Raw genomic sequence first — 11,991 nt, 5'->3', positions numbered from 1 at the left:
TTTCACATCAGTGTAGAAACAGGATGTCTGACAAGCCATTGTTCAAAATGCTCCTATCATCATAGCCCCAAATCTCTCTAGATCTAGTCATATATATATATATTACTCACCAGAAAACTACATTGACTAAGACTGCAAAGTCAAGCTACTCCAAAGGGAAGAAATGGCATAATTAAGGTTCTGTGCACAGCCTTCATTTTGCCCCTTTGTTCCTGCATTAGGACAGAGCCTTTCATGACATCAGCATATTATTTTTCCCATAGGACCCCCTACCTCATTTAGTGCATGGGGTGAACACTGCTCATTTAAGATGCAGCTGCTAAATACTGTTTTCTCCTCAGTATTCAGTGTGTGGCACCTGACAAAGGCCTTATTTACTGCACAATAATCAGATCCTGCTCTTAAGACAGAATTATTCATTTCCTCATGGGCTTTTCTGTGGTGCTCATCAGTGGTACAGCATGGGAGTGTTTCAAAGACACTGATGAATTTCTATCTCCCTGTAAGATGAATGTGGGTACTATCCCCATTTTATGGATAAGGAACAGAGACAGGGGAGAGGTCGAGGTCACATGTGCACCAAATTTCAGTGTCCTGATTGAGGTTACCATGTCTTAATTTTTTATAGTACTAAGCATTAGACAGTACTTCATCAATGCGTCTCTTCAAGGCAATTGGGGCTGTGAGTGTTCCACACTTCTGCACATCAGCCCCCAGGATCTCAAGTCAGGTACCTAGAAAATGAGAAACATGCCATTAGTGGCCACCTCTGAATATTTTGATTTAAGTGACTTATCCCACATTATGCAGGAGCTGCACAGCAGAGGCAGGGACAGAATCCTATTCCCCTAAGCAGTGTTCAAATGTCTTAACCCTGAGGCCCTCCTCTGTCTCCTGCTATCCTTTACCTCATTCACTAGACACCTCCTAGCTATAGCAGCAAATGAGATAGTTCTCCAGACAGCAGCACCCCTCATGACCCAGCTCTGATTTATCACTTGAACAGCACCATCCTATGCATTAAATAAGGCAGGAGTCCTTCAATAAGAAATAGTAATCAGGTACATGTTAACAACTATAACATAATGCCCATTTTATGATGATGAATGAAGTCACACAAGTAGCTTTAATTTTGATGGTTCCTAATTCTGAGGAACTCTTGCCACCTGAATAATGTTCTTTAAATGTTGTTTTGTGGTTGTCAGATCGATATACAGCCATAAGAAATATTATCCCACTATACTTCTAGTTGTGGATAGATTGATGTATATATATATCAATATATATACACACACACATATATATGAGACAATCTCATGCACCTGTATTTCTCAAAGACACCAAAGGCTGAAAGCATGAGTATTGAGGCGGTGATCCAACATCAATATTGTTGGGCCAGCCACGTCATCTGGATGTCTGACTCGAGACTCCCAAAGCAAGTTTTATTCTCCCAGTTCAGCCAGAAAGCGCTTTAGAGATGTCCTCAAGGCCAACTTAAAAAAAGGCAACATCAGTGTCAACTTGTAGGAGACTATCACCCAGGACTGCCCCAGATGGAGGAAGAGTCTGTTGCAGGGATCTCAGTACTTCGAAACCTAAGGACAACAACAGGAGATGGAAAAGCAGGAGCATCAGAAACTGCATGTCACAGACCAGACAAAAAAAATCCAGCACCACCTACCTCACACAGAAACACATGTCAGAGCTGCAACAGAGTCTGTTGATCCTGGATAGGTCTTATCAGCCATCTCTGACATACAGATAAGACAATCATGGAAGACTATCATCCTTGACTGTGAGGGATTGCCGAAGAAGACAAGAAGCTTGAAATGGATACTTGTATATCTTTTGTATTATGCAAAAGAAGTCACAAAACTTTGACCTTCATAAGAAGGTGATGTTATCACCCTTTAAAAAAACAAAAAGGAATATTCTGGTTTGCATAATATACAATACTGTGTCTAAACCAGGCATTTTTGATCAGTTCCTGGATGCCAGTTATCAGGACTAAATAAGCACACTTTCTGTTGATCTGTCTTATATTGTCTCTGGTCTTGGTTTTCTGCTTCTGTCTCATTCAGAATTTAACTCCTTTCTTAGGACCGGATACTTCAAAGTATCAGTACATCCTCCTGAGAGGTACAAAATGCCTTTGAGTTCCACTAAAGTCAGTGTGAACTGATGGTTGTTAGCTACAGCATCAGTCCTCTGCATTTTTTGCCTGTGTAGGTAGTGAAATAGCCCATAAAGCTTGCACAAAGTGATCCCAGCAATGAGTGGAAATGTTATTTTTCCCACGCAGGCTCTGTTTGGTTACAGAGTGTTTGATCACATTCAGTGGAAGATCCAATTAGCTAGTGACTGAACTAAGTAGAAGGTACAGTATATAAATTGACTTTTGCTGCTTTTGTGGCTGTCACTAAGACTACTCATACCAATGACATAATAGTTTCCATAGTAACTAATGTAATTCTTAGGGGAAGAATTTGAGAGACGAATAACAAAGACAAAGGGCAAACCATAAATCTAAGAGGCATATACAAAACACAATACACCGTGGTGCAGTACACTGTGAAGATTGTATCATCTATACTATTTGTTTGGGAGAGTGTAGCTAGTTAGCATCAGTCATACTTGAAAACACTAGAGGGAGCTTTAGGAAGAAATCAGGAACTGAAGAAATGTGCAAGAAAGTGGGTTGTATTTGTATTTGTATGTAAAAATATTCATATCACCTGATTTGAGGTAGGAGGGGGACTAGGAATGTGTCTTGCGCATCTCTTCCTCAAGTAGCCACAAATATAACTCTGACCCATATCATGGTGAGGCCTAGCCACTTTAAGTCACTCTGAGCAAGTATGTGGAGTTCAGAGCACATGCAGCAATAGACTGCTACACAGTAAATAAGTCTCAAGTTTAATTCTGGCAGTTGTCACTCTACAGCAGGGGTGTCAAACATAACCCATGAAGCCCTGTTATCTAGCCCCCTGTGCTGCCCCTGGGTTGGAACCAACTCAGACCAGCCCTGCAGGCAGAGCCCAGGAGGCACGCTGCACAGGGCACCTATGCCAGCTGTTCTGGGAACCATGCTGCATGCAGCACCCATGCCAGGCACTCCCAGAGACATGCCACACATAATGCCTGCTCCAGCTGATCTGGGACTTGCACTGCACATGGTGCCCCCTGGCACAGCATGCAGCATGGGTCTGAGGCCAGCTACAGTAAGTGCTGCGTGATGGTCCTGAACCAGTCTCAGGGGGTACTGTGTGCAGTGCGGATCCCAGAGTGGGCACAGCAGGTGCTGTGGGCGCTAGATCTGGCATGGGGGGTGGGAGGGAGGAGTGGGTCTATGGCCCCTAGGCCTTGTCTGGCCCATGGACTCGCCCAGTGTCATTCATTTGGCTTGTAGAGTCAGATGAGTTTGACCGTGCTATACAGCTACACTACAAATCATCTTTCCCAAATAAAACGATCTATGATTGCTTGCCTTGGTCAAAATGGGGAAAATTAGAAACTAGTCACCAGAACTTAATGATGGTATATAAGGCTGCAGTCAAGGCTAACAAATAAAACTTGTGAATGTAATTGCTTCATGCCATGGGTTAATTACCTATGACAGGGATGTCAAACTCATCTGCCTCATGGGTAGGTTGAGTGGCATGGGGCCGTCCATAGGCAGGATCAGGCCCATGGACCCCCTCCACTTGCATACCTAATCCCATGTGTAGGAGGTCAAGGGCATGCTGCTTAGAGCCAAGTCATCACCCTGTTGAGATGGTAGTGTTTTGTCCTTTGGAAAATCTCCCGCCATGTCCTTGATGTTTGAGAGAGACGTGTCAAAGCACTCCTGGGAGACAAAAGGGTTAGTTATAGGCTCAAGACATCAGCTGGTCTTTGCAGGGCTCCACCATCCCCATCCCCTGCCCTAATCACACCAGGTGTTCCCAGTGTGTTGTTACTTGCCTCTGATGCTGATGCTCCAGTCTCAGTCTTAAAGACCCCTTGACTGGAGTCTTCCTCTTAGTTTGGCTGCTTGCCCTGTTCTTCCCTGCACAGGTCACAAGACAACTACTCCTTACTTCTAACCCCACCCTCACCTTCAGGGTGGGGATGGACTCTCCCCCTCCTGGGGTGTAATCTCATCTGTATCTTTGTTTTCTTCCAGGTTCCCAGAGTGGTTACCTTCACCCCCTGGGACTGGACTCACCAGCAGAGCAGTTTCCTCCACTACTCTGCTGGTGCTTTCTGTCCAAGCAAACTCTTTGCTGGCTCTCACAAGGTAAGTCAGGGGACCAGGGCTCTCCCCTAAGCCCCAGGGTCGGTTCTCTCTCTGTAGTCTTGCTTCTCTTCTTTCTCCTCACCTTGTATCCCCCTCTCTCCATCCGACCCCTGAATGCCCTCTTGACATCCCTTTAAATTTCCTTTCTGCCCAGCTGGATCCACCATGGTAGCCTCCCATTCACTGCCTGCTTGACCCAGCTGTTTTCTCTTTCCCTCTGCACTTGCAAGCTAAGGAGGCCACACAAGAACATGAGGGGACTTTCCATTTCCACTCCTTCCTCCCATATAAACACAAAAGGCCAGATCATGACTTGGCCCTAAACACCACCTTAGACTCTAGGGGTGACAATGCCCCACTTCTTTATGCATGCTTCTTTTCTGCTATTAGGAGTCTGTCTGCTTAAATAGGAGCTGGCAAAGGTGATCCCATCATCAATTAATCGGTCTGTCTCCTTAGAGAAGAGGCTGTCAGCCCCCATGCTAACTGAAGCTGCTGTTTTGTTCTCCTTTTGCAGCACAGCCTCACGCAGATCAAATCTGCATGCACAGATACGTACGTTCAAATAGCGCACAAACATACCTATGCTTTTTATGCACATTTTTGTCATCATCACCTTGTGCAAGTTTCCCTTCAGTCCTGTTATATAACACAGTAGCAGGCTGCCTGGGCAGAAAAACAGCTGCATGGAGATAGCAGAGAATGCTTTGACATTGGTAAAATGGAAACCTGGATTTTTTTAGGCATTAATAAGACTGATGCTGGTGACAGTGTAAGGATGCAGGGAATGCTGAGGCAATAGTATTATACCAATCCTCCTCTAATACCTTGCCTCAGCTTTGCAAAAGTACAGGCCAGGGTTCTGCTGTGTTTTGTAAAAGACTTTCCAGAAAGCCTGGCACGAAGTTAGGCCTCAGAACTCTTTAGTGCAGATTTTGAGAAGTAAGGTTTGATATTCCCCAGTTAGCACCAAAGAAAGTAACTTTCCTTTTTCTTAGTAAAAAAAAAACTATTGAAGACATAGAGAAAAGACTGTAATTAATGCTGGGAAGGCTCTGAATAACTTATCCATGAAACCTGTTCGGCAGCAAATCTATGGATATTCCTCATACAGATTTCCCTACTCAGTTGTTGTCACATATATAATCAAATATGAAATGTCAAGCTAACATTTGTGCCTCTTTTAGAAGATCCATTTAAACACTTTGCCTTCTAAGCTTCTTTTAGACCCTACAGTGTGACTGTAACTGTGTCATGTTATCACCTGGCTCTTCAGAGCTTCTTTTTTTCTTTTTCGCTTCAGATACAGCAAAAAAAAGCCACTTCGTTCTTTTCCAAATATTTCAGAACCCAGTGAACACACCTGCAATCTGGGATCTTCAGAGCCAGCACCATCCCAGCCAAAGAGTGAATAGGTGTCTGGTCCTCAGTGTTGCTGGTGACAAAGAAATCTGCAGCCGATATCCAAAGCAGCACAGATCACAGCAGACAAATACTTGACCCTGCATTCATTGTTTGCAGCCTGCTACCTTCAACTCCTGAGTTTTTCTCTGCATTTTATTTGGCTCAGCTCTCAGGTAGCAAATATTTGTGGGACCTGTGAAAATACCTGTTTCCAGTGACAATGGTCTATACAGCTGTATACCCCTTACTTCCAGTTGAGTTGTCCTGACCTGCTCTCTGCACTTGTGTGTTTCACCTAAACTCCATGTCCTTTCTCATTTTCTCTCCCTTTCTTTCCCTTTTTTTGGCCAGACAAAGTCAAAGGTTGCAGTATACAGCATGTGACAAACATTAGTATTCATGAAAAAACCTGGATCAATAGCACTGATTGCTTAAGAGGGGAGTGGAGCAGACATGCAGTGAGTTCAGACTGTACATATTTAGAAGGAGCTACTGGAGGGAAGTGGAAGATTTGGGGCAGGGTTGATAAGGAGTGAGGGAGCCATTTCTAGCCAGATTTTTCATTCAGATCCCTTGTAGACTGCAAAGGGCAGAAATATGTTATCAAGAGATGGCTGCTAGGTGGCTATTGGGGCTGTAAGCTCATTTTCTGTGAGACAAGTGTCGCACTGCCATTGGCACTAACTGAACTGCCTGTTAGCACTCTTAGGAGAGGCTGAGAATATTCTTCTCCATAGCTGAGAGGAACAATGGTCTTCTGATTATATAGTGGCTTAAAAATGCAAAGGTTCACCTCCAAGCTCTTTCTACTCACTGAGTGTCCTTGAGCAAGTCACTTAACCCAGGGGTGTCATATTCATCTGGCCCCACAGGCCACATGAATGGCATGGGGCTGGTTTGTGGTTAGACTGGGCTCACTGAATGGCTTCCCTCCCCTCTCTTCTCCCCCAGCATACCACAGCCAGCACCCACTCCAGCTGGTCTGGGAACTACACTGCATACAGCTGCTCTGCACCCACATACCACAGCCAGCACCCACTCCAGCTGATCTGGGAACCCCGGGGTAACTACAACTAGAACATGTGCAGGGCAGTCCAGCTGGGATGTGTAACATGGATCCCAGGCTAGCTAGAATGGGCTTCCTGCTATGTGCGGTACCGGCCTTGGCCAGACTGCAACACACAGTGCCCGTTCTTGGAACCACGCCGCACATGGTGTCCACTCCAGCCAGACCGGGACCCAACCCGCATGCAGCACTTGCAGGCAATGTATGCAGGATAGGTCCCAGACTGGCTGCAGCAAGTGTTGTGTGGGGTGCAGTCCCAGACCTGTCAAGGTAAGTGCCACGTGTGGCACCATTTGGCCGGGGCAGGTACAGCGTGTAGTGCTGTACCCATTCTGGCTGGTCTGGGATCCATGCTATATACCCCCAACTGGACGGTGCTGCATGCAGGCCCATTCTGGCTGCTCCAAGATCTGTGCCACATGAGCCCATCCATGAGTGACATGTCCTGGGTTCCATCTACAGGGCTGGTTCAGTGCACACCATGCTCTATTTGGGTCTGTTTAGACCCAGGGAGCCAAATAGCAGGACTCCACTGATTTAACCTCTCAGTTACCATCTCCCTCTTACACAGAAGCAGAGGCTGTGTCTGTAAAGTATATAGTGGTTGGGAGTTTCTGGCACTTTCTGTTATAAAAATGATAATAGTAACACAGATGTTAAGACTAAGCTCCCTTCGTTTTCTCAGAGAGAATCCCCAGGTTGGAGCTGAGGCATATGTGTGGGGAGTGGGGGGGAGAGCTTATACCATTGCTACTAATTCTAGGTCCATCCCTTTGAATGGAGGCTGGCATGCTCCATTGCTATCAACCCAGCACCACTCCATATTTGTAAATGGCCCTCTGGCTGTGAACTTTACATCTGCACTCCTGTCTTCCAGGCTCTGTGATGTCCTTGGCTGAGGGGGCAGGCTTTTGTCCTGAGAAGGATATAGGCTTTCCTTCCCTGAGTGCAAACAAGCCAGCAGCAAATTCATTTTAAAATTAGGCTGCCTGTACACGTGCCTGGGGGGCTTTTTAATTGGAGCGGTTCCTGGGCAGCTGCTCTAATTAAAACAGCTCACCATCATGTGTATTAGGCCCTGCAGACTTTCAAAATGGCCACGGGATACTTTATCTAAAGCTCTTTCAACAAGGTTTAAAATAAAGCACCCCTGCAACCAGTTTGAAACATGCAGGGGTTTAATACATGTTGACGGTGAAGAAACACTGGAGCATTCTAATTAGATTAATTGAGTCTGTTCTGATGTGTTCTAATGAGAGGAGGGCAAAGCTTTGTAACAACATGAAGCGGGAGGGATTTCCACTCGGTGAGAACAGGGCTTCACTAATGCTTTCCTAGCCCCAGTCTGTCTTGCAGGAGGGATGAAGGTCTCAGATATAACCTGCTGCAGCCCTTGGCTGTACAAAATCAGAAAACAGTATTTCAGCAAGCTGAGACCCTGGCAAGGAGATGAGATGGCCTTTCCATCAGCTTCATGCCATATTAAAGTACCTGTACTTCCTGGGCCAGGAAGAGAAAACAATAAGAAACACTGAGCAAAGGGACATTATCTGTATCCAAAGCATTAGAGGAAATAAAGTGGTAAAAACAATGAATGCAACCCGACTGGCTCATCACTGTTATCATCATCATTTCTTCATTCCATTATGTTGTTTTCGGGATCCATTACTTTCCTCTACAGAAAATGGATCTGTAAATGGAAAATATCTACATCTCCTTCAGGGAGAATTTCTTTCCCTTCCTTATAACACACTTAATAATTGCTCCACTATGTTGTTCTGTAGCATTTGAAACCTGCTCCAGATAAGGCAGAAGCAAAGGTGACACATTTATTATTGTATGCGCTAAAGGCAGCATTGAATCCCACCAAACCAACACCCACTTCCTTCTTGTGAGAGCACAGAGTAAAAATAGGGCATGGTGTGGGCAGTTTCAAGGGAGACAAGTGGCTAAGATCTGAACCTCCTCACACTGGTGAGATATATTCACACATTCCACTCTTTCAGGTCTTTAGACAGGAGTGCCTTTGTGACTATGCAGTGCTCTTATTAATTCAAGATCATATTCCCTTCTTTCCCACCTCAGTTGACTTTTCTCTGTGGGCATGTACCAGACAGGATCAAGTTCTTCAGGGATCTAAAAGCATTTTACAAACACTGTATCAAAGCTGTTATTTGAGGTGTGTGTGGTTATCCTGGCTCTGCTGAGAAGGGAACTGAGGCACAGAGAGAGCCAACATTTTCAAAAGGGGCTGCTAACACTGGAGGTCTAAATATTTGAATCATCTAATTCTATCTGCAGTAGGGCACTCAGAATTAAGGAGCCAAGTTTAGAGGAAAAATTGGCCCCCAATGACTTATCCCACTGACTTGGGTTATTTTACTAGCAAGGCATAGAAATGGAATCCACAGGCCTTTGTACACACCATAAAATTTGCCTTTAAAGCAGCTTAAATATGAGCCCTTTTGCACCGCTTTAATGATGCAACTGTTTACACTGTTGAAAGTGTAATGCACTTTAATTGTACACCTATTTACTAGGGCTGTGTGAAGCTGAATCGAATCATGAGACCTTTTAACTGGAACCCTCCGAATCAATTCAGAGAGATTCGGAAAGATCCAATGATTCAGACATAGAGACAGCTTTAAATGCATTTTCTACATACCTCAAGGTAGCAGGCAGCTTGTGCATGCTGAGATGTTGGGGTGGAAGGAGAGTCCCATAGGAGCATGGCAGGGGGATCCCCAGTGCACTTCACAGCAGACCCAGGAGACCAGAAGCACTTCTGATCCATTTCTGGGTTCACCGGGGAGTGTGCGAGGGACCCCCCACCAGCTTGGGGACTGGTGCCTCCTGGGTCTGGGAGGGCACCCGGGATCCCCCTGCAGCCGATTGCCAAGCTGGGGGAGGCGCAGGGGGGTCCCCCGCGCACTCAGCGGCAGACCTGGAAGTGGACTGAAAGTACTTCTGATCCATTTCTGTGTTCACCACCGAGCATGCAGGGGGCCCCTGAACAGATGATCTAGCCTGACCCCCTGCCACAGGCAGGAATGAATGCTGGGTAAATGCTTTAAAACCTTACACCAGCACTCCAGATAACAGTAAGTATCTGATCTGAAACAGATAAACCCCAAAATAAACATAGATAGCCAACAGATAAACTATACATAAGTATGGGTGAACAATAAATAAGACACAAATAAATACAAATCAACAACAGGTGAAATAATAGCAACAGGGGGTCCCAGCACAGCCCTAGGACTCTATTCATCTACTAATTTACAAATATGAGAGTTCACAAAATATAAGGCATAACATCACACCACTTATGACACAAGAACCCCAAAGATAAACTTAATCCCTAGGGGAAACCCCAACGCCCTTGGGCTTTTCTGAAGCCCTACAAGGAAGCTGGTAACTTTAGGGGGGCCCTCCCAGTGGGACCTCCACTTTCAGGAGCCCTTAACTAACCAGGGGGACTCCCCCTCCCCTGTGGGAATTCTCGTTTCCCTGCAACTCACAGCTCCCAGGCCTGGAAGGTAGCCCTTGTCCTCTGCACCAAGCTGCTCTCTTGCCTGCCATGGGCTTCCAGGGCCTAAACCCCTCCCTAATCAGAGACCCTGCCTGGGCCTGCCCGTGCCCTGCCTCCACTCAGCACTATTGATGGGAAGGGAGGGGTGCTCTAGTGCCCCCTGGCTTCTAACCTGAGCCACTGCAGGCATGTGCCTACATTTCTGGAGTGACAAGGGACTGTCTCTGCACCTCCAAACTGGTTCAAGCTTTGCAGGTTAGTCTAACCTGCAGAGATTGAATCTATTCAAGCTCAGGTTTTATGAATGTCTGTCTCTATCCCAGACGGTTTCTATTCAGTTGGTAACATTTTCCAGTGTGTGCACCTAACTTTTGCCTGCCAGATACCTGCAGTAGGCCCAAATATAACAAGTGCACAGGGTCCCTAACTTCCATGTACAGTCAGGAATTGCTTCAGTTTCCTATAGACTGGGGTAGGGACTGCTCTGTGGTGATTATCACTTAGCAGAAAATGCCTGACAAGTATGTCTACATTAGGCATGTCTATACATGTATAAACATACTTTAGTTAATGCACAGTAAATCTAATGCTTGCAGGCACTTTTACATGTACTCCAGGGGGGAGGGCACTTTAATTAAAGTGGCTCAGAGCTGCTCTAATAAAAACACCGCAGTATCTTGTGTATCAGTGTCCCTGTGCTTCCAAATGGTGGCAGGGACACTTGAACTGAAGCTCATTCAAAGATCTTGTGAGGTCCCTTCCACCCCTAATGTCTATGAAATCTATGAAATGTTTCATAGCAGGGGTGGGAACTGAATCCAGCTCTTCTAAGTCCCATCCCAATGCCTTAACCTGAGCCTGGAACAATCATGTCACCCATAAAGGCTACAGCAGGATATATGCTTCCCTGGGACATTAACCTGGATCCTTTTCCTGGTACCTACTAACAGTCAGGTTCCTATGAGTAACACTAATGCCATTCTGTGACTGCCAACAGACTGCCAACCCATCTGCTGCCAGGTGTTTTCCCTCCCCAACTCTGAAAGGCATTTGGGTATTGAATCCTGACTATGCTGAGCTAGACTAGCTCTGTATCTCTACTCGACTGAGATGATAAAATCATCTTTACAAAAGCAGGCACCAAAAGGCTTCTGGCTTTCCTATCTCCCTTGCCTCTCCATCTGATAGAGGTTTGTCAGTCCCTACACTGTGCTTTCTGAAGTGAGGCTAACCTGTAGCTTCAGCAGTCACCAGCTGATGTCACAGACTTCACAAGTGGGTGCTTGTACATGTGACGATGATGTCATGTACACGTGATGAAAATCTCCCTTTGTGTAGCTTAATGGCATCACACTTTACACATACGTGAGGTTTGGGTGGCTCAAATTATTTTGCATTGTGACAAAAAAACCCACATCCCTACTACTGGCATTCCTCCATTCTCCACTACCATCTCCCCCCGCATTCTTGTCCTGCTTTATCATACATGCTTCACCACTACTACACATATTATCACGGTGGTGATGCTCCCGTCACTCACTGTGGTCATGCGTTAGCCACCCACTGTAGTCATGCTTTCACCTCTCCCTCCTGCTACTTCCAACCACCACACCAATCCCAGCCTCTCCCTCCCATCAGCCACAACACTGGGATCAAGAGCCAGAAGCAGAAGTGCAGCCAGTGTAAGTTTTCTGTCTGGGGGATGGGTTG

This window comes from Crocodylus porosus, unplaced genomic scaffold (assembly GCF_001723895.1).
Source record: "Crocodylus porosus isolate Cpor-Errol unplaced genomic scaffold, CroPor_comp1, whole genome shotgun sequence".
Classification (NCBI taxonomy): domain Eukaryota; kingdom Metazoa; phylum Chordata; order Crocodylia; family Crocodylidae; genus Crocodylus; species Crocodylus porosus.
The sequence above is the reverse complement of the archived record's forward strand: the minus strand, read 5'-3'. Positions refer to the sequence as shown.